Consider the following 27,201-nt stretch of genomic DNA (forward strand, 5'->3'; position numbering starts at 1 on the left):
GGCACTTCCCATTACATTGTGTACAATTAAGTAAAACCAAAGAATAACTGAAGTTCCTATGCAAAATGCAGTTATTTAAATATATATTATAATTTAAATGTTAGTTTTTAAGATTTGAATGATTTTTACCGCCATGATTATTCTCTTCTTGGTCCATAATCCTTGAATTGATCACACTAGTGCAGAAGAACTTCCAAAAGAGAAACTGTAAAATAAGCACAACTGTAAAATGTCAGTTATACCGGAGGCTGGTTTTGCTACATAATTGCAAAAGCTTAGCTACCGGTCCTGAATGACACATTCCTCTTAGTCATTCTTGCAGCCTGTTATAGTTAATGTTCCTTTTAATACAAGTCCCCTTCCTGCAAACTTTAATTCCAAACAGAGAAACCACTGAAGCTACATTTTTGTAGAAGTGTCAAAACACTAACAATACAAGTAAGTGCTACTGCGGATAAGCAAGATTATATAGCTATAAATCAAAATCTGCAACATGCATTTACAATGTGTCCAAGACTAATCTGAGGATTCAATAAAACATTAAAGTTGTAAGATTTGCTGTTTCACTGAACTTTTTGTATAGCAAAAAGAATGCATACTCATATTTTACAGCTTAAGCATTGTTACGTAGGTGTTATTTTACTAGGGAACTTGCTGATAGTTATATTAATAAGAAAGAAACGTTAAATGGAATTTTTTAGTGGTTTTGTAAATATTTTCTTTAATATAGCCAGGAGTCAGGGCAGATCTTTTCAATACAGAAACATTGGAGAGCTGACTCATCCCCATCGTATGGCTCTGTCATTTTATTGAGACAACCTGTCTGAAAGGAGGAGATCATGTGCACTCCCTTTAGAAAACCCAAGATGCTCAGGGAATCCTTTGCCACTACTAGTCTTTGATGTCAGACCTGTTTTCAGATCTTTGTTTTACCATATGTACAATGCCAGAAAAAATGTCACAAAGTGTTATACATCAGTTAATAAAGTTAGTAAAAAAATGGTGGGGGTTGGGGACAAGAGACTCTTTGCTTGCTTTGAGGTTTAAAGTGGAACTTTAGTCAGAAAATTAAGTCCTGCTAGATCACTTCAGGTTGGCCTCTTGTGCAGGTCTAGCTATGTAAAACATTAAAATAAAAGTGCCTATACTGTTTAAAATCCAGTAACACGCTGTCCAGGGACCTCGTCTGTGGAATGCACTACCAACCACCATCCGACTGGAGTCGGACCACTTGGCCTTCAGGAGAAGTATTAAAACCCATCTCTTCTGAGGTCAAGGGGTTCCTTACCCATGAAATAGATACAGCGCCCAGAGGCGATTCAGTTCGCATGTGTTGCGCTTTACAAGTCTCTCTCTCTCTCTCTCTCTCTCTCACTTGACTCTGCACATGCTCAGTTGCTCTATAATTTTAGACACTCCCATTTGTAGTGGCTGATCTGCTTAACCACTTAAGGACCGCCTAACGCCGATATACGTCGGCAGAATGGCATGGCTGGGCACAATCACTGTTCATGATTGTGGTCCGAAGCTCCGTAACCGCGGCCGTGGGACCCGAGGACCCGATCGCCGCCGGAGTCCCGCGATCGGTCACAGGAGCTGAAGAACGGGGAGAGGTGTGTGTAAACACACCTTCCCCGTTCTTCACAGTGGCGCTGTCATTGATCGTCTGTTCCCTGATATAGGGAAAGGCGATCAATGACATCACACGTCCAGCCCCACCCCCCTACAGTTAGAAACACATATGAGGTCACACTTAACCCCTTCAGCGCCCCTTAGTGGTTAACTCCCAAACTGCAATTGTCATTTTCACAGTAAACAATGCATTTTTATAGCATTTTTTGATGTGAAAATGACAATGGTCCCAAAAATGTGTCAAAATTGTCTGATGTGTCTGCCATAATGTCGCAGTCACAAAAAATATCGCTGATCGCCGCTATTAGTAATAAAAAAAAATTATTAATAAAAATGCAATAAAACTATCCCCTATTTTGTAAACGCTATAAATTTTGCGCAAACTAATCGATAAACCCTTATTGAGATTTTTTTTAACAAATATAGGTAGAAGAATACATATCAACCTAAACTGAGGAAAAAAAACGTTTTTTTCATATATTTTTGGGGGATTCAAAGGTGTCGCTCTATTTTTGTTTATAGCGCAAAAAATAAAAACTGCAGAGGTGTTCAAATACCACCAAAAGAAAGCTCTATTTGTGGGGAAAAAAGGACGCCAATTTTGTTTGGGAGCCATGGCGCACGACCGTGCAATTGTCAGTTAAAGCGACGCAGTGCCGAATCGCAAAAAGGGGCCTGGTCCTTTACCTGCATATTGGTCCGGGTCTTAAGTGGTTAAAGTGGAATTAAACCCTCCTATTCTTTACAGCCAAGGAAGCTGCTTCTGTTTGATTTGTAACTGCCATGGTGCTGCACATGTGATCAGTTATGACACCAGACATTTGATGGTTTGACAGTTTGGTTGAGGACACAAGCAAATATGACAATTAACAATCTCGGCATTCCAGGAATGTAACTTTTTTGAAACCGTTAAATAGTGGGTTTAGTTCTGCTTTATCATTTAATGCTGGTTATAGGCTTTGGGCTAGAGCAAAATGGCAGCCTCCAGCAAGAAGGAACAGGAGCAGTGCTGGAGGCCAGTGACATCCCTAGGGTTGGTGTCACCTGGTGCTGTAAAACATGGTGTCACCCCCCCCCCCAAAAAAAATACCCATATAACACTGCATATAATGGCAATAGTCGGGCTATTAACAACTATCAAGCAACTAGAAAATTTGAATAACAAAATCATATGAAAACAATGGAACTAAAGTTTAAACTTTTGGCCATTACCCCAAATCCTGCATCTTCACACTTCAGATCAGCCCTAATTCACACCTCATATTAGCCTCAATTCCTGCCTCATCACTTTAGATCTTTGCAATTCTTACATCTTCACACCTGAGATCAGCCCAATTCCTGCACCTTCACACCTCAGATCAGTCCCAATTGCAGCACCTGTAAATTGGTAGTTGCCAATAGCTGATTAATTATCAGTCCAAAATAAGAGCAGGCAGCTCAAGGAATCTGACTTAACACCAGGAACAAATCTAGCCTGTATGATGTGGGGGTGGAGATGGGTCAGTAGGGCAGAGCACATGGTGTCAGCAGGGCAGTGTACAGGGGCTAGCAGTGCAAAAGTATGGGGTCAGCAGGGCAGTGTACAAGGGTCAGCAGGGCAAAGGACAGGGCCAGTAGGGAAGAGGATAGGGGTCAGTGGGGCATTGGATGGTATCAGCAGGGCATAGGATGGGGTCAGTAGGGAAGAGGACAGGGGTCAGTGGGGCATAGAACGGTATCAGCAGGGCATAGGACAGGGGTCACTGGGCATAGGGCAGCATCAGCAGGGCATAGGACCATGTCAGTAGAGAAGAGTACAGGGGGTCATCCGGGCATAGGATGGTGCCGGCGGGGCATAGAATGAGGTCAGCAGGGAAAAGGATGGGGGTAATTGGGGCATATGATGGGGACAGGGGAAAGGGACAGGGGTTATTAGGGCGGAGGACAGTGTGTCAGCTAGCAGTGCAGAGGATGGGCTTAGCAGGGTAGTGTATAAGCATTAGTGCGGGCATAGGACAGGGGTCAGCGGGGCATAGGACAGGGATCAGTGGGCATCAGCAGGGTGTAGGATGGTGACACTGGGGCAAAGGACAGGGCCAGTAGGGAAGAGGATAGGGGTCAGTGGGGCATTGGATGGTATCAGCAGGGCATAGGATGGGGTCAGTAGGGAAGAGGACAGGGTTCAGTGGGGCATAGGACGGTATCAACAGGGTATACAAAAGGGGTAAGATGGCGCCAGCGAGACATAGGATGAGGTCAGTGGGGAAGAGGACAGGGTTCATTGGGGAAAAGGATGGTATCAGCAGGGCATAGGATGGGTCAGGGGGCAAAGGACAGGGGTCCGTGAGGCATAGGACGGGGTGAGCAGGGCAGAGGATTGGGTCAGCAGGAAAAAGGACAGGGTAGGAGGGCATGGGACAGGGGTCAGTAGGGCAGATGATGGGGTCACTGCTGGCAGGGCTCTCAGCAGAGTTGCTCTTTCCCACACAGCACACAGCTGTGGGTGGTGTAGCTGGCTGTTGCAGCTCTGCTGCCTTTCCGATTCGAGGATTTCATAGGTCAGAACTGCATAAACCAGCTACAAACTTTGAAGATTGTCTGTACAAGAATCCAATCTCAGCTGTGTGGGCAGGAGCAGTTCTGCTGCATGTCCTGTGTGAGGCTGAGTGAGGATGAGTGCAGTCTGAGAATGGGGGAGGAGCTTACCAACCCGAGCACAGCATCCATGGGGGAGGTGCACTACCCCCTAGATCCGGTCATTATCAACACTCCAGATGAGTGGGGTGGGCAGGACACCCCTGTTTACCCAGCTGCAACCCCCAGATGGCTTTGTTGATGTCTGGCATGCTTGCCAGAAGTTGCTTGAGTAGATTGAAACTCAAGTTACAGGTTGGTTGCACAGGTCCCCTGGAGAATAGGCAGGATTGCCTTTGCGATCCCTGACGCTATGCTCATGGTGTCACGCCTATGGCAGGTGTCACCTGGGTTCGGTCCACACCCCCTGCACCCCCATAGCGACGCCACTGCTGGAGGCAATTTACAGCACACATTCATTTCGGAATGTGGAATGCCTATTCCTTCCTAAAGAACATTGTTTTTTGTTTTTTTCAAGTTATTATGGGTAAAGTTCCACTTTAGGATTATAGTTTTTGGGTAATCATTAATGATGCCATTAATGATTAACCAAAATCTATAATCCTAAAGCAGAACTTTATCCATAAAAACTTAAAAAAAAACAATCCCACGCTGATTTAAATACTCAGTTTGATGCTAGGTCCAGCATTGGTCCATCTAGGAAGACCAAGTGCTTTCCAAAGTCATTAATTTTTCTTGTTGATTAATTAATTTATCTTGCTAATCTTTCATTCATATCTTTGGAAAGGCAGGGGTTTAGCATGCATGTACTGCTTTAGTCTGTGGAAAAAACACAAACTATTGGGCAGATGTCTCCCTATCATTAAGCTTAGGGTGATATCTGGCCATCTATGGTTAGCCCTAGCTATGTGAAACCTAGATGATTTTAGAGGCACCTACAGCCATTGAGGAAGGGAACACGTTGCACAAATTTTCCCCAGAATGCCAATTAACCTTAGCTGCCTTACCCTTAGGACAAGTCATGTACAAAAGCTCCAGTTTCTTCAACTATATTTTTTAAAGCTTAAAGAACTGAACTACGGTGCAATCATTAGGAACACTTTTAAAGCCTGCAAGATGCTAGTGAGAGTTTCTATACTAGGAAGTTCTGTTTGAATTGAATTATAACCTCTAAGGTATATATATAAAAAAATATAGAAAGTTAAAAAAGAATTCTCTGTAAAAATAGCATGAAGCAAAGTTGCATGCTATAATTTTGAGTGACAACCTATATTATAGCACAGAGTGAATAGATAGTCGAAACCTTTGCTTGCAAAAAAAGACTTGTACAGCACCTCTACAGTCAGAGTTAAAAATAGCAGCGCAGTTTAAGATGATATAGTAACTTGGATCTGAATAACAGTAGGGAGACATACCACCAAATGATTTTAACTTGGTGAAAAAGAACAAAAAAGCTTGACAGGGAAAAAAAAGGTTTAATGTAAAAAAAAATATATAAAAAAAAAATATATATATATGCCTTACCTTCACCCCTGAGCATGCTAATTCACACACAGGAAATCATGTTATTTTACAATCACTTGGAATAGGTTTGTTGGGTGCCTGTCTTAAATTTGACAATGTTTATTTTGACACCAATTTTAAATAATTACAATTTAGGGTCAAATCATTTAGAATAAATATATTTTAGGTATGAGTAGACACTGGACTTTTGAATCACCCGGCACCTGTTATCTCTAATGAGACTCTCTGATGCCCTGTACACACGATCAGTTCGTCTGATGAAAACGGACCGATGGACCGTTTTCAGCGGACCTGTTTTAAATTTTTCTTATGGTTAAAAAACCGATAGAAAAAAAAGATCGTCTGTGGGGAAATCCATTGGTCAAAAATCCATGCATGCTCAGAATCAAGTCGACGCATGCTCGGAAGCATTGAACTTCATTTTACTCAGCACGTCATAGTGTTTTACGTCACTGCGTTGGACACGATCGGATTTTTAACCGATGGTGTGTAGGCAAGACTGATAAAAGTCAGCTTCATCGGATATCCGATGAAAAAATCCATCGGATTAGATTCCATCAGACGAACCGATCGTGTGTACAGGGCATGAGTTTTCAGCATTGTCTCTTCTGTTGCACTATACTGTAATGTAATTTTAATAAAAAAAAATAAGGATAACTCCAACAATGAGAATAGCAATGCTCATTTACTGCCCAAAGTAGCTGTGCAAGTCTGGGGACTTAGCAAGAGAGATATCACCACTGGAGTGACTGAGACATATTAGAGACTGGAAAAGAGTGGATGGACTGATCTTTTATACCCAAATTCTGTGGACTTGGCAGATCCTAAAATGACAGAAAAAACAAAAGATGGTAAGTGTGAATGTTGGATAAGTGTAGCATTGTTTATACTGACTTCCTCACCTAAACCAGCCTTTCTCAACCAGGGTTCTATTGGGCCCTATAGTTTCTAGAGGTAGCTAGGGGTTCCTTGAGCATTATATAATTTCTACTTCTCAGATACCATTGACCCAAAGGATCTTTTTACACACAGAATTTCCAAGCTCAACTTACCAACCAATCAGCAACCAACCAAATTCACCTGTCTGACAGTGCGTTAAAAACAGGGGTTAAGTTGCACGCATTTGCAAATACATGCGTAATCTTCAGGCCCCGTCAAGGCTCCCTGTGTAAGTTACGGCGGCGTAGTGTATATCTCGCGGCGTAAGGGCGTGGAATTCAAATGCGGCGAGTAGGGGGGCGTGTTTCATTTAAATGAAACGCGTCCCCGCGCCGAACGAACTGCACATGCCCCGTCCGTCAAAACTCCCAGGGTGCATCGCTCCAAATGATGTCGCAAGGACGTCATTGTTTTCGAAATGAACGTAAATGGCGTCCAGCCCCATTCACGGACGACTTATGCAAACGACGTAAAATTTTCTAAATTATACACGGGAACGACGGCCATACTTAATATTGAGTACGCCACCAAATAGCAGCTTTAACTATACGCCGGAAAAAGCCGAACGGAAACGACGTAAAAGAATGCGACGGCCGCTCGTACGTTCGTGGATCATCTTAAAATTGCTAATTTGCATACTCGACGCGGATTATGACGTGAACGCCACCCAGCGGCCGCCGGAAAATTGCATCTAAGATCCGACGGCGTACTAAGGCGTACGCCTGTCGGATCTAACACAGATGCCGTCGTATCTTGTTTGGTGGATACCAAAACAAAGATACGATGCGCAAAATTTTAAATTACGCGGCGTATCAACAGATACGCCGGCGTAATTTCTTTGAGGATCTGCCCCAAAATGTTTAACCAAATATTTTGCTGCAATTGTTCCTTTAAGGGAGAAGTACAGCCAACACTTGTTTGGCTGTACTTCTCCTGTGGATCACTGGAGTGCAGCTTGTTCTGCACTCCTGTGACCCGTTTTCAGCTGACAGTGGGCTGAAGCTCACGGGCAGCTGACATCACAAAGCTGGTCTGGGCTGGGGAAAGATCATATGGTCAGGATACACCCAGGAGCCTGGACCGGCACCTGGCTCAGCCTGAGAGCCTGGGCCAGACACTCTCACCCCCTTCACAGGCCAGCGCTCCAGTGAACGTGGCGGAGGGGAGCAGAGCAGAGAGCTGGTGACTGACAAGTCACCAGCTCTCTACTAACAGAGCATTGAGAACTGAGCGATCAGCCGGCGGGGGACAGATGCAGCATGGGACCAATGTTGCATCCTCCTAGGTAAGTATAATTCCAAAAAAAAACTAACTTCTCTTTTAATGTCAAACATGTAATCCTTTTATAAATAAGTCCTTCTTTTACATAAATCATACCAGCAAGGCATATCCACAGGCATTTTCTTCCTATGGGTGACAGTGTCTACTTAGTTCAGTTTCGGTGTGGTCAACTATCGCTGTGATCTCCTGGGTAAGCTTAAAAGCAGCTGATCCAATGCACACTGTGTAGGCATATTCTGCCATAGTCACCACAGGAACATTTGGATGTTCAACCATTGATGGACCATGCATGCATTCACAGGAAGTCCATGTGAAGAGTCTACAGGATGTGTACAGCAAAGAAAACATGAACACAGTAAAGGAAAACCCATATGTTTTATATATATATATATATATATATATATATATATATATATATATATATATATATATATATATATATATCACATATATTGTTCTACAAACCAAGTATTCATTTCTGGGAGTGAAGTTTTGCTTCCAGCTACAGTCTGCTAAATCTGTTTACCTATTTTCTGCAAAGTTATCAGCAGCCCAGTGTTTAGATTTGTATGCTTTGCTTCAGTTCACACATACAGGTGAATTTAACTTTACTTGAGCTTATTGAAGCATTGCCATTTCAATCATCCAGTCGTGCAAAGAAAATTACTGTTTTTCTTTTTAATTTCTCTGCAAGTTATTAGATGTTCGAAGTGAAAAAAGTAGGCTAAGCAAAAAAATATTACTTCTTTGGTACATCACCCTTCTTATTGTGTATGTGGGGGGGTCACACTAGCAGCAGGCCAATATTATGCATTTAATATATATTAAAATACCCGTTGATCCTGCCAGTGACTTCCTCTTGCCTGTTGGCAGCGGCATTGATCTGCAAGCTTTTCTAGCCTCTACAGCATCGCCAACACTTGTCAGTATGTCCTTGGTGTCTACTGCTTATACTGCTCTCTAATTGGCCCACGTGTTGGGCAGAACCTTGCATTGCCATTATTTGTGCACCTGCAATGGGTATACAAGGTTTTCTCAGCTGTCTGAACGGCCTGGGCAGTGGCTGGGAACTCTGCCCTGCTAAGAATTATAATGAGACACTGCCAACCAAACACTCTTGTATGCCCTCTCAGAATTTTTCTGCTGGAGACCTAGGCAGCTGGAAGAGGAATGGGTTGGGTAAAGCCTCGTACACACGATGAGAATATCAGATGAATGATCGTCTGTTTTTTTTTTTTTTTGCACACTAGTCTTATATTGAAAATGAAGGTTTCTAAAGTTACGTACATTTTCGTATGACAGAATACAACTTCAGAAGTGCTGGAATGTGTTGCATTGTATTGTAATGTACAGTGGAACCTTGGATTACGAGCATAATCCATTCCAGGAGCAATGCTCGTAATCCAAAGCACTCGCATATCAAAGCGAGTTTCCCCATAGAAGTCAATAGAAACGAAAATAATTTGTTCCGCATTGACTTCTATGGCATGCAATACCGCATGTGACCAGAGGTGGGGGGGGCACCGGAGAGCCTTGGAAATACTCGATAAGTGCCGGGGACAGCTCGGCTGAACTCGGAAAACCTCTGAAAGGCTCGGAACTGAGTATTTCAGAGTTTTTTCAAGCATTTCCGAACGGCTCAGATTGGCTCGGATCGGCTCCGCTCGGCTCCGATGCCCCCGCACCTCTGGCCAAAAACGGTACTGCACATCGCTGTGGGTGGAATCCTGCTCGTATTGCGAGACAACACTCGCAAACCGAGTCAGGATTTTTTAAAAACAGTGCTTGTATTGCGAAACGCTCGTTAACCGCGTTACTCACAATCTGAGGTTTCACTGTATTCTTTTGTTTTCCTCCATGTGTGATCTTGGCTTTCTGATTTTTATTTTTTCGGACAAATTCTGTACTGATTAAACTAAAATTATTTGTTCTGGTATTGTACAAGAAAACATTTTGTGTTTGTCCTTTAGGATAATTTCACATGAACTGTCTATGTCTGGTTAGCACTTTCACCTAGCAGCAAAAAGGGTCGCTGGTTCGAATCCCAACCATGGCACTACCTGCATGGAGTTTGCATGTTCTCCCTGAGCCTGCGTGGGTTTCCTCCGGGTACTCCGGTTTCCTCAAAGACTCCAAAGACATGTTGGTAGTAGGTTAATTAGATCCTGTCTAAATTGGCCCTGGTATGAATGTGAGTAAAGCCCCATACACACCATCAGATTTTCTGCATATTTTTGTCTTCAGATTTACCAAAACCATATAATATAAGGTCAAACCTTAAGAGTTTCAATTTGTATGCAATCAGGCAGGCCCTTGCACTACATGGTTTTGGTAAATCTGAAGACAAAATTCTGCAGAAAAATCTGATGGTGTGTATGGGGCTTTAGGGACCTTAGATTGTAAGCTCCTTGAGGGCAGGGACTGATGTGAATGCACATTGTATATGTAAAGCGATGCGTAAATTAACTGCTTGCCGACCAGCCGCCGCAGTTATACGGCGGCAGGTCGGCTCTGCTGGGCGAGAGCACGTAGCTATATGTCACCTCGCCCAGCAGCCAATAGTGGCGCGCTCGCTCCCGACTCCTGTGCGCGTGCCCGGCGGGCGCGATCACCGCCGGGCACACGCGATCGCTTGTTACTGAGCGAGGATCGGGAGCTCTGTGTGTAAACACACAGCTCCCGGTCCTGTCAGGGAGAGAAATGCTGATCCTCTGTTCATAAAATGTATGAACAGAAGATCAGTCATTTCCCCATGTCAGTCCACCCCCCCTACAGTTAGAACACACCCAGGGAACATACTAACCCCTTCCCCACCCCCTAGTGTTAACCCATTCACTGTCAGTGGCATTTTTATAGTAATCCAATGCATTTTTATAGCACTGATCGCTATAAAAATGCCAATGGTCCCAAAAATGTGTCAAAAGTGTCCGAAGTGTCCGCCATAATGTCACAGTACCGAAAAAAAATTGCCGCCATTACTAGTAAAAAAAAAATATTAATAAAAATGCCATAAAATACCCCCTATTTTGTAAACGCTATAACTTTTGCGCAAACCAATCAATAAACGCTTATTGCTATTTTTTTTTACGAAAAATATGTAGAACAATACGTATCGGCCTTAACTGAGGATACAAAATGTTTTTTTATATATTTTTGGGGGATATTTATTATAGCAAAAAGTAAAATATATTTTTTTTTCCAAATTGTCGCTCTATTTTTGTTTATAGCGCAAAAACTAAAAACCGCAGATGTGATCAAATACCACCAAACGAAAGCTCTATTTGTGGGGGAAAAAGGACGCCAATTTTTTTTGGGAGTCACGTCGCACGACCGCGCAATTGTCAGTTAAAGCGACGCAGTGCCGAATCGCAAAAAGTGCTCTGGTCTTTGACCAGCAATATGGTCCGGGGGTTAAGTGGGTAACGGCGCTATATATGTACCTGAAATAAATAAATATATAATAAAAATAAGCCTAAGCCCATTAAAGAGGCCTTACCTGAAATAAATAAAATAAATATATAAACTGACGTGATCGTCTCTCGAAGGCTGTGTACAAATGATCAGATGATCGTACAATCGCTTTGAAAGCGGTATTTTTCACCTAATTTTCTGATTGTGTGTACTAGACTTTAAAATGCATAATTACAGTGGCTCCTCCTGTCCCATAACCAGACCCTCATGATTGCCAGTGGCTCCCAAGTGTCTTCTGCAGTCTCAGTCCTTCAAACAGCGGGGAGAAAAGGGAAGCAAGCAGTTAAGTGACCATAAAAAAAATCATGTAAAAAAGATGATTGCATGCAATAAATAATGGCGAATGGATTAAAGTTCCTAGCAGTGGTACCAGGTGTGATTTAGTTTCTTTGACTGCTTTTGCACTTCGGCAGGCCATAGATGGTGCGATTTTCTTTACAGCTATTGTGTTCTCCTAGCATGGGGAGGGGGCAGGGAGGAACATGGGGAGCCATCCTGGACAGGAGAACTCAGTGCTGCTGGCAATAATTGCATGCCAAAAGTCCCACAGGCTGGTTGTTCCCAAGTCAATCGATGAATCAACTTGGCTACTGTACATTCAGCCTGCCCATACATGGTTGGAATCTCGGCCAAGATTCAATCTATGGCCAGCTTTACAAAAGCTTTAACACATTGAGGCCTCGTACACACGACCGAGGAACTCGACGGGGGAAACACATCGTTTTGCTCGTCAAGTTCCTTGTTAGGCTGTCGAGGAACTCGGCGAGACAATTTTCTCCATTCCCGTCGAGGAAAAAGAGAACATGCTTTCTTTTTGGCTCAACGAGTTCCTCGACAGTTTCCTCGACGAAAAATTTACACACGACCGGTTTCCTCGGCAAAAAAAAAAACAGCAAGTTTCTTGCTGGTTTTTGCCGAGAAACTCGGTCGTGTGTACGAGGCCTGAGATGTCCTTGTAAAAATCCTTTGGCCTTTTTTGTTATCCGAAGACAAATTTCATTGACAGGTAAGAGCCCTTTCTTCTGGCTCTGAGGCCCCATACACACCATAGAATCTATCCGCAGATAAATCCCATCAAATGGGTTTCTGCGGATAGATCCTATGGTGTGTACACGCCAACGGATATTTATCCGCAGATAAATCTCCCCTGGAATGGATTTCCAGCAGATAAATATTTGTCGACATGCACAGAATATCTATCTGCTGGAATCCATTCCAACGGATGGATCCGCTCGTCTGTACAGACTTACCGGATCCATCCGTCCAAAGGGATTCCCCGCACGCACCGTAATGAATAGACGCATGCGTGGAATTCCTTATATGACAGCGTCGCGCCCGTCGCCGCGTCATAATAGCGGCGACGGCGCGACACGTCATCGGCAGAGGATTTCAGCGCGGATTTCAATGCGATGGTGTGTACACGCCATCGCATTGAAATCCTCTGAAATCTTAGAGAGGATTTATCCGCGGATACGGTCCGCTGAACCGTATCTGCGGATAAATTCTATCGTGTGTATGGGGCCTTAGAGTAGTGATTGCTGTGCTTTGGTTGACTTGCTCCTTTAAGTATATAAGAATCTGTATGCATGCATTGAGGTTAAGAAAGATGATCCATGCTCTAAGCACCATAATAGAAGAATAGAATAACTACACCCAGCTCCTGATTTTAGAAGAGATGGCATACATTACAATATGGTGCATTGCAGTGCGGGTCACTCTGGCTATGCTAATTGGGGAGCATAATTACTTCAAGCGCTTCTCCGTCCCACTTTGATGGAGACCATATTTGACTAATGAAATGAAGAAGTACTAAATTAAATTCTCAGGGAAGGGCTATAGAAATTTCCTGCACATCACCACAAGACTTCTGTGACATATTAAGAAAAAGCTGTTCGGTCTGCACATGCAGAAATTCACTTTGCTTAAGGCAAGTTAATATGAATTAGCTTTTTCTACGTTTTCTTCATCTTAAAGACCAAGGATACTATATTGAATTAGTATAACGGCTGATCATTCATAGAACCTGACTTCACATGTATATGGGTTTTGTAGGCATTGCTCTTTTTAGAGCTAAAAAGGGAGGCCGCAGACACTCAGATAATTATTATTATAATTTTTATATATTATTTTTATATATTATATATTTTATATAGTATTTTATCTATTATTATTATCATTATTTCCTCTATTTTTTAGATGTGAATCCTTTTCAGGTTAAGAGAAACCTGTACTGAGAAAATACACAGAATGCCATTGCTGAACTTTTCATTTAAAAATGTTCATTGCCTGGCTGCTAAATTGATCCAAAGCCTTCAGTACTTTGGGTTTGATTTATTAGAAACTAGAAAAATTCATCTTTATTTTGCAAAGTAAATGTTCCTGTAGCTTAGTGAAGAATGATCAGCATTTAAAATCCTGTTTCTTTTTTAGTCCATGGTTGTACGTATAATATTATTATACAGAATTTATATAGCGCCAACAGTTTGCGCAGCGCTTTACATCAGGGAAAACAGTACAGTCACAATACAAATCAATACAGGAGGGATTTAAAGTAAACACACTTGGAACATATGTATTAACATTTTCTAACAACCTAACATTCATTTTGCTAAATAAACTCTCTACTCTTAGTAAACCTGCTACTTTGAGTCATAGACACCATACAATTATGGTGATCAACAGGATCTTTGCCAGAATGGAAAACACCTTAAAGGAGTTGTAAAGGAAAAAAATGTTTTGCCTAAAATTAATGTCTGCAAGGTAGACAGACAGAATAGTGTTATGATTCTGTTAAAAAACGAGTAAATACCTATTAAATTCCTTCATCTATATCACCTCCGGCATTCTAGTCTCTGTTCTCTCATTCACTTCCTGGTTTGCATCGCTCGTTTATGTAAGAACTACATTTCCCAGTATGCATTGCGGCACGCCCAGTAATTCACACCTCCTTGAAGTCTCTAAGAGAGCGTCCTGCCACACAGATGTAGTTCCCAGGAGGGGGTGAGCATGTCACTGACCACCGCAGTAAAGCCTCCCTTCACAGTGGTGAGTAACAATCAGAAAAGCAGGAAGTGAACAGAACAGAGAAGAAATAGAGCAACTTCGCAAAAACAAAAACGAACAATGAGGAAGTGAAAAAAGGAATGTCTGCAGGTAAAGGATGCTTATTATGAAAAATTTGTAATAAAAACATCATTGCCATTCTAAAAGTTTCCCTTCAACAACTTTGCATATTATTTTATATATACTGTGATTCTGTACTTGCCAAATATGCTGCAGAAATCTCCCTCCACTGAGTTTGGCTGCATCCATTTTAACTGTGGGCAGCTGAAGCTGCTGCCGGTTCACTTCCTGGATTTATACAGACACACAGAGACACACCTCTAACTCTGTAAGGCCCCGTACACACGACCGAGTTTCTCTGCAGAATTCAGCCAGAAACTCGGTCGGAGCTGAATTCTGCCGAGAAACCCGGCCGTGTGTACACTTTCGGCCGAGGAAGCCGACGAGGACCTCGGCGAGGAAGTAGAGAACATGTTCTCTATTTCCTTGTTGTTCAATGGGAAATTTCTGCTCGCCGAGATCCTCGGCGGCTTCACAAGGAACTCGACGGGCAAAACGATGTGTTTTGCCCGTCGAGTTCCTCGGACGTGTGTACGGGGCCTCACTCACTGGCCCTCTTATGACTCATCCCCCCTCCCTTCCTGGCAAACTCACACAAGAGTGAGAGAGTTGTGCCTAGGCTTTTTACCAGACCAGAGACAGGATGTGGGCTGTATAAGGTATTTGCTAGCAGAAAAAAAAAATTGCTATCCAAAGTTAAAACAACAAGGGCAGAAGATTTAATAGATAGAAAGTTGAAAAGATTACTGAAAGTCTGCTTTAAGATACCCTTGTGCACATCAAAGTAACCAAATTAGCATTGCGTTCAAACAAACCTCCCCCCCCCCCCTGTGTGGGAGACGGGGCGATCAGTGGCCTTGCCTTAGGAGGCCGATGCTGCTTCTCACTCCAGGGAAAAACCGGGACCGTTGCTTTCTAAGACTCCCTGGCCAATCAGGTCTCAGGACCCTCTTGCTAACTGGCCCAGAAGGAGAATCAGGAAGTCAGTAGGGAATATTAATTCACTATTGTGCTCTTTTAGTAATAAAATCCACGCTTTAATACAATAAAAACTCTCAGAAGAAATTCCTCATATTCCCAGCATAAAAGAAGTGTACAACGCCTAACGCCAGACCGGCTTATTTGGATCGGCTCTTTCGGATAGCAGCTGGTGACATCACAGATCGTGGTTCTTCCTCCTGTTCGCATTACGTCCTACGGGACACCCTGCTGACGAAGTCCCGTAGGACGCAACGCATATGGCAGGAGGAGCTGTGATCTGTGACGTCACCAGCTGCTATGTGAAAAGAGCTGATCCAAATTAGCCGCTCTGGCGTTAGGCGTTGGACACTTCTTTTATGCTGGGAATATGAGGAATTTCTTGTAAGAGTTTTTATTGTATTAAAGAGTGGATTTTATTACTAAACGGAGAGCACTTTCATTCTTTATCCTGAACGGGTCGGCTGTGATCATCGGGATTACCGGGACCATTTGCACCTGACATTACTCATCCCCTGTTAGTGGGAACAAGTGCATACTGACCATCCTTTTGGCTCAGGGGTCAATACCTTGAGGTGAACGAGCAATCTGTGTGATGGTGGTGGGCTCATTCACCTAAGTTATAGGTTCATCTAATATTTCATCACAGGGACTATTATCCATGGACTATTATCCAAGGACATTTTCCTGTTGGGCTTTGGATTGTTTTAAAAATAATTAGCATTAGCATATAATGCAGGAGACCACCTTCTAAATGTGTAACCCTTTGTTAGGACAGACAGTGTTAAGATCTAGTTTAGAACTGACAATTAGATCTGCCAGCACAGCGCAGACAGAGTTAATTATGGCAAACACAGCTCCCCACCCCCCTCATAAACAAAGAGAACTAAGTGCAATTTTTCAGTGCTGGAGTTATCAGAAAAAAGGATCTACAATGGTAAGCAGCAAATTATTCCATCTGAAGGAGGACATGTGAGGGCCCGTACACACGTCCGAGAAACTCAACGGGCAAAACACATCGTTTTGCTCGTCGAGTTCCTCGTGAAGCCGCCAAGGATCTCGGCGAGCCAACTTTTCCCATTGACTAACGAGGAAATAAAGAACATGTTCTCTTTTTGGCCCGACGAGATCCTCATTTGTTTCCTCGGCGAAAAGTGTACACGCGACCGGTTTTCTTGGCAGAATACGTCTCCCATCGAGTTTCTGGCTGAATTCTGCCGAGAAAACCGGTCGCGTGTACGGGGCCTAACAAATATAAAGTAAGTGTTATCCTAATTTGGCGGCAAAAGTGGAAATACACTTTAAAAGATACCTGTCTCCATAAAAAAATGGAGATCTAGTAGTTCACTACCTAGAAAAGGGAACATGTTTTTTGCAAAACCTGGTAAGGTCCCAGTTTAACCACTTCAGCCTGGAAAAATTTCCCCCCTTCCCGACCAGAGCATTTTTTGCGATTCGGCACTGCGTCGCTTTAACTGACAATTGTGCAGTCGTGCGACGTGGTACCCAAACAAAATTGATGTCCTTTTTTTCCCAAAAATAGAGCTTTCTTTTGGTGGTATTTGATCACCTTATTTTTTGCGCTATAAACAAAAAAAGAGCGTCAATTTTTAAAAAAAAGCAATATTTTTCACTTTTTGCTGTAATAAATATCCCCCAAAAATATATAAAAAGACACAATTATTTCTCAGTTTAGGCCGATACGTATTCTTCTACATATTTTTGGTAAAAAAATCGCAATAAGCGTATATTTTAATGATTGGTTTACACAACAGTTATAGCGTCTACAAAATAGGGGATAGTTTTATGGCAATTTTTATTATTCATTTTAAAATGAATGGCAAGTGGCAAGCAGCAATTTTTATCATGACTGTGACATTATGGCGGACACATCGGACACTGATTATTGTCTAAATGACACTGGCAGGGAAGAGGTTAAACACTAGGCGGCGATGAAGGGGTTAATTGTGTCCTAGGGAGTGATTCTACAAGTGACACAACAGTGATCACTGCTCCCGGTGACAGGGAGCAGTAGATCTCTGTCCTGTCACTAGGCAGAACAGGGAAATGCCTTGTTTACATAGGCATGTCCCCATTCTGAGAGATGATACCGCTCTAAAAACTGCTGATCCCTTGGCTTTGCTTCCGTCCCACTAAACCAAAAGGGTGCTGGCTATGCACAGGTGCATTGGATAGAAGAAGATCCTGGACTGCTGCACTCCTTAAAACTATGTCTTTATTGTACAAATAAAATCCAAAAAACAATCAAAGCGGTGGTTGTTTGGTTGTTTTTTTATTTCATTTGTACAATAAAGACATTGTTTTAAGAAGTGCGGCAGTCCAGGATCTTCTTCTATGGCATGTCCCCATTCTGCTGCTCCGTGATACGTTCGTGGGACACCGGCGGGCACAGTCACGGAGTTCGTAGCGGGCGCGCAGGTATGTTGCTTTCTGAAATGTCATTTACTTTGAAGTGATATTAGACCCAAAGGCAAAAATGTAATATATTGCAATCATTAGGCTTTTTTCTCTCTGTTTTCACCTGGTGATCTGCAACACACCTCCCGTATTAGACCACCTCCACTCTGGATGGAAGGAGCACAGGGGGCGCCTTTGGACAGCAGCATTGTAAGTCTGAAGGGAGGGAAGTTTTAGATGCACTAGCAGATTTGGATATACTAAAAAAATTAAGCCAAACTCAGTATAATATTTTATAAGCAGTTATAGCAATAGTTGTGTTACTTTTTGGGATAAAGGATTTACATAAATAAATAAAAGAAGATCATTGTAAGAACTGCTGCCAGTTTTAAATGGTTTGTCTCAACCCTCTTACTGCTACATGGGGGATAGCTTGCTCTGTTGAAAAAAACAACAAACTTTCTGGCAGGATCACCAGGGTAAGAAAAAGGAAAGAAAGCTTAAAAAAGAAATCGAATGCAGCCATTGCATCTAAGAAATGGTAAGCTGCAAAATAAGAAAAGTTTGCTTTGGAGTTTAATATCCCTTTAAAGTGGTTGTAAACCCAACCACACAACTTGCACCTACAGGTAAACTATAGGAGAAGTTTGTAAAAAACAAAAGTATATTAAAAAAAAATATTAGATCAGAATTTGCTCTAAATTAGTGAGTATCAGCATTAGTGCCAGTATACGTGTCAGTTAGTGGCATAGGGTTGGTGTGGGTTAGGTAAGAAAAAAGTGTTTTTATATGGGGGGATGCAGGTTATTTACTTAAGGCAAATCCACTTTGCACTACAAGTGCACTTGGAAGTGCAGTCGCTGTAGATCTGAGGGGGACATGCGAGGAAAATAAAAAACAGCATTTTAGCTTGCACGTGATTGGATGATAAAATCAGCAGAGCTTCCCCTCATTTCAGATCTTCCCCTCCGATTTACAGAGACTGCAATTCCAAGTGCCCTTGTAGAGCAAAGGGGATTTGCCTTTAGTAAATAAACCCCATTGGGGGATTTACTAAAACTGGTGCACACAGAATCTGGAGCAGCTGTGCATGGTAACCAATCAGCTTCCAGGTTTGAGGCCACGTTCACATTGGAGGCGGGTCTGAACTTGCATGATTTCAAACCCGCATTTCAATGCAAGTTCGGGGGCGATTTGAAAGGTTCATGCATAGATGTCTATTAAAATTGCCCCCCAAGTCGCCAAAAGTAGTACAGGAATTACTTTTGGAAATGGGTATGGTCCCGCAAAGTCGGAGCCGCACCGATTAGGACAGCGCCGTTGACGGCATTAGGCTGCCATTTGGTATGTGATTTGGCATGTTTAGTCACATATCAAATCGCTCTGCTGTGAACGGGGACTTATTGTCAGAACTTAATTTAACAATCTGAATTCTGTGTGCACCTGTTTTAGAAATTCTCCCCCAGTGTGTTTAGGCAAGACAAAAAAAATGCATTGTTACAGAAATGTATAATTGGCTCTACTATAGATACAAAGAACAAATAAGGCACATATATGTGGTATTGCTGCGATTCTCAGGCGTAGGAGAATTTCTTTCGAATTTACTTTTTTGGTGGTAAATCATGGTAACAGAATGAAAATATACTGCTAAATTTTAAAAATATATTTTTTACTACTTTGGGGCCGGTTTGATAATAACAAAATCAGGAGATATCCATTAACATTAACCCCCAGTTGAAAGTCCAAAGAAAAGTATAATCCACTTACACTAAGTAGTTGCCAAATACAGTTTTACTAACACGTGCCAAAACTGCAAAACTGTTTTTGGGTGTTAAGGTTTGTTTTGAAGGTTTGGTCATGAAGGGGTTAAAAAAAGTATTTCCTTCCCACGTATTTAAACATAAATCAAGCTAATTTTGATTTCGATTGTATGTACAATACAGTCATTTATTTTGGATACGATGCTGAAAACCGATGCCGCGTACACACGATCATTTTTCAGCATGAAAAAACATTGTTTTTCGACATTTGTAGAAAAAACAACGTTTTTTCCAACTTCATCATTAAAACGACGTTGCCCACACACGATCGTTTTTAAAAAATGCTCTAGCAAAGCGCGGTGAAGTACAACACGTACGGCGGCACTATAAAGGGGAAGTTCCATGCGGATAACGCCACCCTTGGGGCTGCTTTAGCTAATTTCCTGTTAGTAAAAGACGATTTGCGCTTTTCAGTCTGTTACAGCGTGATGAATGTGCTTACTCCATTACGAATGGTAGTTTTACCAGAACGAGCGCTCCCATCTCATAACTTGCTTCTGAGCATGTGCGGGTTTTTAACGTCGTTTTAGCCCAAACACACGATAATTTTTTACAACCCAAAAAACGACATTGTTTAAAACGTCGTTAAAAAATGCAGCATGTTTGAAAAAATTAATTTGTCGTTTTTCAGAACCCGAAAAATTATGTGAAGCCCACACACCATCATTTTGAATTACATTTTTTAAAAACATAGTTTTTTTAATGCCGAAAAATGATCGTGTGTACGTGGGCATAAGATCTGCAGCCATTGGGGGAAAAAAAACATAAAAGTGGTCTTTTAGACAACCAGGTTATTCAAAGTCTATCCCCATTACTTAATTGTTTGGATCTTGTACCTAAAGGCCCAAATACATAAACAGAAGATCGTACAAAAAATACTGCTTTCAAAACGATCTACGATAATCTGATCGTTAGTACACAGCCTTCGTACTAAATTATCCAAAGGGACAAACGTGAAATTTTTTCTCATACGATTTTCATATAATCAGTGCAGTTTTTCTCTGAAAATACAATACAAATACAATACATCACTTCCGAATTTTTATTCTGTCATACGAGAATTTTCGAACTTCAGTAATCTCTTATTTTTCGATATGGAGAATAGCATTCAAAAGAAGAAAAAAAACAGGCGATTATTAGTTCGATAATCACATCGTGTGTCCCAGGCTTATGTGTGTCACTAACCCCCCGTCCACAGAAAATCCTTCAGTGACTAGATGTCCAGGGGATGCCAAAATAGAACGACATCCAGCTAAAGCAATTGGTCAACTAATACTTCTACACATAAGATGCCTGTCATTTGATACCCATCATTTCCGAAGCTCCTGAGGAAAATTAGGCAGTTATCTGCTGCTCGGATAAAACTAAGAGACACAAAATAAAGCTATTAGCCAGCCTCAAAATTGTCAGCTCTGTGTTGCTCTGCACAAGCACAGTGGTTTGGTCTCAGACACATAGGAAGATAAACACAGCAACCGGGTTCCATATCTACTTTTCATCAAATTGTAAAATTGAAGAAAAAAATATCCCCTTCACATATTACACACATTTTATTTAAGATCACACCATTCTTATATCGACTAGTATTTTTTTTAGAATGAACGATTCTGCAGGAAGGTCATTGACTTTTTTTTTTTTTTTTTTTTATATTATTGTAACAATAATATACTTTATCATGATGGCGATTGCACTACCTAGCATGCATATGCATAGTGCAAGGTTCATTTAGTAAAGGAGTTTAGATTTATAATTTAGTAGATACTAGCTATGGTCACTAAGCATACCCAATCATGTGCAGTAGAAATAAATAAACCAGAATTTATTTTTCTACATTTTGGATAAGTGAAGTGAGCACAGCTTAACTTATTTAAGTGAACATTCTCTCCTCTTTTAGTTAATCAGCTTCACTGCTTCAGGAGACAAATACATTTGCAATTGAAAAGGTTCCTTTTAATATTCTATTTAGCAAGGAGAAACAAAAGTATAGAAAAGTTGTTTTGTAAATTATATCTAAGTTTATAGGAAAATAATTTATATGTATTTATATTTTTTCTGGTGTAATAATGCAAAAAAAATGTGTTTGCTAACAAAAAAAACTTTATTCAACTTGGAATCACTATTACAATATAGCATATTTGTTGTATATAGCGATCTGAGAGAGTTATATTTTATTTATTCCTTGCTGTACATGAAATATTATAGCAGCGCAAACTGTTGGCGCTATATAAATCCTGTATAATATTAATAATAATCTGATGATGATTAGCCTATATCCAAGCACAGAGTTCCTGTAAAATATATCCATATAATAGATAATGTGCCCTGATGTAGTTGGGTTCTAGAGTAATAAGATGGGTTATGGTAGCTATAGCTACACCTTCAAAATACATTTATACTGTATTTTATTCTACATGGGAATATTAGTACTAGCTTTCAACCTGGGGCATTGCTAGACCCTAGCACACAGAGCACATGCACCAAGCCTTCTATTGAGTGGCCCAGGTCTCGCTTTAGAAATGTTGATTAATCATTTTATGCATAATCAAGTTTTGCAACATATATATATAGATATAGATATATACTGCATATTTTTATATACTGTATATATGTACAGTATATATATTTATATAAATATACTGTGTGTATGTATGTATGTATATATATATATATATATATATATATATATATATATATATATATATATATATATATATATATATATATATAAATAATAATTAAAAAGTAGATAAATATACAATGTTGCAAAACTTGATTATACATAAAATGATTAATCTACATTTCTAAATGAGACCTGGGCCACTCAATAGAAGGCTTGGTGCATGTGCCCTGTGTGTGTGTGTGTGTGTGTGTGTGTGTGTGTGTGTGTGTGTGTGTGTGTGTGTGTGTGTGTGTGTGTGTGTATGTATGTATATATTTATTTTTCCTTCTAAGCAATACATTTGATTTTATTTTATCTAAATGTGATACTACAGTTTTTAGATCAGTTAATTTTTGTTCAGTTAAAATGTTTTTCTTAGTTTTAGTTTAGTTAGTTTGATTAGTTTGACCCAATTCAGTCATCATGGTATCCTACCAGCCCCTTAACTTTGTATTCTATGTTCCCAGAGGTGCCCCTCGTCTATTAGGACCCTCGATATGCCCTTGTTTTCAACAAAGAAATCCTTTAGCTTGATCACAAATACAAATATTACTAGTATATATTTTTGTCAAATTGATGCTAGATTTCTTAATAAAAAAGTGGAGCTGATTTAACAGTAAAGACTGTTAATGTAAATTATGGTCAATAAAGATGAACCTGTGCTCAATTTGTAAAAAGTAAAATAAAAAAATGATATTTTCTAGCACCCGATTGATTGATTGAAGTGAACACAGATTCATCTTATTTATTAAAGTAAAAATAAAGGCAAAACTTTTATTTTATTTTGGATAGAGCAAAGAATGGTTATAACCCCTGTGTCCAAGTTTATAGATTTCCTTTCATGTCCGGATTCATAGCCAAACAGAAGAAATGTCAGAAAATTTAAGAAATTCCATGTGTCTCCTACCTTTTGCTATAAGCATCTTATTATTTTGTTCAGTAACAGGACAAATACGTTTTTTGCCCAGAACTACCAAATCCCTAGGACCAATACCTTCTAAATCTGTAGTAAAAAAATGTGAGCTAAAATCCTAATGTTATAGGATAAAACTTTCCAGTAGTATTATAAAATTCCTCCATAGGACATTGTTGTTGTTCCTTAAGTTAATTTACTCTTATAAACAAACATGTGCTTAGAATGAAATATAAAGCTTCTAAAGTATGAAATAAAAAAGATAATCATTTAGGACAAGATTTGAGGTGGGACAAATAAACTTATTACAAAACTGAACATGTCATTGAAAAATGAGGCCGTTCATCATATTAAAAGGACCAATGGGAAAGCCTGGTAGATGGGAGGGGCAGAGTTAAGTATTACTTTTTAAGAAAAATTGTAATATAAATTTAGCTGGATCTGCTGATTGATTTACCATGAAATTGTCTCTAAGCTAATTTTTTTTTTTCTCGTTTTCTTTTTTTTCTATCTCTAGATTGAACTGGTGTCCTTTTTTTTAACCAGACTAACTATGTAACTATGATACCTCTTTATTTGTACTGTCTGTGCACTCCTTAACACGTTGTATAACATAATGTAAACTAATGAAATTGATGATGATGATGATTATATATTATCATTGTTTTTATTATTACAAACTGAACAATTTATAAATTACACTTTAACAAGTAACATATTAAATGATCAGGAGATATAGAGAACTTTTATTTTACAACTACTTGTTTTAGTATTATTTTTGTTTGATCTTGTTGCCTACAAAAGCATGTAGCAGACATTACAAAGAAGGACATACATTTCAGGACATGAATGACAAACTGATTTATTTTAAAGTGAGATAAGTTGTTTTTGGTTGTTTATGTTAATGACAAATGGGTGCAACAGAGCTTGATGGGAAAGAAGGGAGGAAAATTAATCTCAGGAAAGTAAACAGTTAAAGCCAGATGTGGGGGAAAAAACTAATTTATTTCAAACTTTGGAATGTCTACGGAGTTCTGAAAACTGTTTCTCATTATAATTGTGTGATGATTTGGACACCCTTAACTGCAAACACCCTCGTCTATCAAACTGTGTGAAATAGAAACTATCAGTATTATTGTATAACACCCTATTAAAGTGGCACTTTTTTTCTACCATTTTCCTGTCCAGGCTTGCTATAGGGGGGGGGGGGATCCTATTATAAGATAAAGGTGGCCATACATGCATACATCTTCTTCCTTATGCCCGCAGGCCACCCAAAAGAAATCTAACAGATTCCTCCATCCATGCTAAACAGAGCAGATTGACGAGTCCTCGTGTCGGCTACTTCATTTTTACAGCTGGTTCCAACGACTATCAGAATACCTGAATAGTGACTGCATCTGATTGACATTTTTCCACCCAACTCTTTTGATCCTCCACTAAGTTCCTTTATTGAGCTGGGTGGTGCTGGCAGGACAAACCCAGAACCAACTTTCAGACAATTAGGCTAGAATTTGCCAAAATTGGATCCATGTATAGCCAACTTTACAAATGATAATTCCATAAATCTGTGGGGTGGATTTACTAAAGGATTAAAGCATGTTCAAGCTGGAAAGTGTATGTTCACTTTTAAAAATGAATGTTCTGTGTTCACTTCATTGATCCAATCATGTGAAGGAATAAAAGTTTTTTTCCATTTCCCTTGCACATGATTGGGTGTTTAAATTGAACACAGCTTGGCCTTTTTTACTAAGCTAAGTGAACAACATCTACTCTATAAATGAACCCCAGTATGTGTCTGTATGAGAATGCGTGCTTACTGTATTCATGTGCCAGCTACATCTGCATGCAGTGTGTGTGCCTTAGCATTCTGACCTCTCTGTGATTGTAAGCAAGCCTTGAAGTTTATATGGGCCAATTGGTTCTTATTCGTCATTGTATCCTTTGATTCCAAATTATATTCCCATTTGCAAAACGCGTGAGTATCTCCATGTTCTCATATTTTATTCATTTCCGTCTCTGGACTTCCATTAGCCTTTTCTGTTTTTTTTTTTTTTTTCTACTGAAAAACATCCAGTAAAATTGAAATGTATTATTCTTCTTGAGAAGCACTCAGACAACAAAATTAATAGAAGCACCAGTGATTTATCTCTCAACAATGTATGTACATTAATGTAAAATTATTTCTTTCTGCAGAATTCATAGTCGTGTAGCGGCTTGTCATTTTGGATTAGTGCACTTAAATAATTTTAGTTTTATTCAGAAGAACAATATCTATAATTGTTTCTGTACTCTCCCATCAGCAGAAAATGCATACAAAAAAAAATGCATTAACGTTCATTTGTAGCAGAATGATAATGAGAAAGGTAAGAATCTCGGGTTGTTATATTATTAATTATTATTAGTGTTGTACACTTGTGTTTAGTTGAACACACTGTTTAAAACTAAAAAAGGCATTTATCATAAATATAGATAGTAAGGGCTGCATAAAAATTTACAAATTGTTCAAATCAAAACCAACCCAATCCGGTTGAGAGCTTAGATGGCCATTCAATCCGGTTATTGAGCACTAAGTGACTGATATAAGCTAGTATAGTGATGACCTGGTAAGGGTAGAGGTTAACCAGCAACTGGTAATTAAAGTCTAAAAACATCAACCTTTCTTGTGTTGTAGAAGTTTCCCAGCAAGTTCAAATTTTTTCAAAAGTGCCATTTCAACCTTAAAATATATTTCAAGCCAATAACTTTTTATTTTAGTTTTGAATACAGTGTTGAATATACAAGTTGAACTTGTGTATCGTATTTTCCAGTGTATAAGGTGACCAGGCGTATAAGACGACCCCCTAACTTTACATTTTTTATATTTTTTGCCTGTACTCACCGTATAAGACGACCCCCCTTCCTAGGCTTTCGACGCTTCATATTTCTTCATTCTGGAGCCATATTCCTTCTTGCTGGAGCTGGAGCCAATCACGGCGAGTGATGTATTCTATTAATAAATACAAAGCCTGCTTGGATTGGCAGAGGCTGTAACATCATCAGCCCATGCCTCTCTGAGGCCTCGTACACACGACCGAGAAACTTGACCGGCGAAACACATCACACGACCAGTTTCCTCGGCAAAAAAATATCTCCCAGCAAGTTTCTTGCTGGTTTTTGCCGAGAAACTCGGTCGTGTGTACAAAGCCTGACTCTCAAAGCCAATCCGAGCAGGCTACTGTATGTAGCCTGCTCAGATTGGCAGAGGTTGTTATTCCATTCCGAACAGGCTCTGTATTCATTTGAATACATCGCTCACCAGGATTGGCTAAGCGGTATATACTGTAAGTAGCTGAAGCTACATACAGTATTACCGCACATCCAGCAGGCATCCGAGCAGCTGACCCAGCGTATAAGACGACCCCTTCTTTTTGTCCAGTTTTTTAAGTGTAAAAGGTAGTCTTATACGCCAGCAAATACAGTATGTTTATTTAATGCTATTTGGAGCTTTTGGGAGAGAGATTTACCTTCACTTCCTGTCCTGCAAACATCAGTTTTACGAGACAGGAAGTGAGGAAAATAAAAAATATGGTATGGTTCCTGCCTAAAGCTGGCCATACATAGAGTGAAGTTTGCCTAGTTCCTGATGAACTGGATGAATTTCAAGCTGTGACTGGAGCCAACGGCACGCTCCCTCCTGAAGCCCCTCTATGTTAAAAAATCAAAGAAGCCGGGTGGGAAGTTGTCAGTTGAACAGTGTATAGGTATTTATGACAGCTGCAGTTTTAAGGCTGTTTAAGTTGAATGTTGAAATTGAGGGCTGAATAGGAGTAGATTTACAATGTATGGAAAACTTTACCCTACCCTATTAACCGCTTCAGCCCTGTAAG

At 40.3% G+C, this 27,201-nt stretch overlaps 1 long non-coding RNA gene across 2 annotated transcripts in view; it reads right to left on the reverse strand.

Moving 5' to 3' along the window:
• Nucleotides 1–6,304: 6,304 nt before the first annotated feature.
• The window catches only part of LOC120931053, a 44,312-nt gene continuing 23,415 nt past the window's right edge, over nucleotides 6,305–27,201 (reverse strand). Inside the window, exon 4 of one of the 2 annotated variants that reach the window (XR_005747810.1) lies at nucleotides 6,305–6,554. This is a non-coding gene — a long non-coding RNA (uncharacterized LOC120931053). The remainder of the gene's footprint in view (nucleotides 6,555–27,201) is intronic. The other variant, XR_005747808.1, reaches the window with a different exon arrangement.

This window comes from Rana temporaria, chromosome 1 (genome assembly GCF_905171775.1).
Source record: "Rana temporaria chromosome 1, aRanTem1.1, whole genome shotgun sequence".
Lineage (NCBI taxonomy): Eukaryota > Metazoa > Chordata > Amphibia > Anura > Ranidae > Rana > Rana temporaria.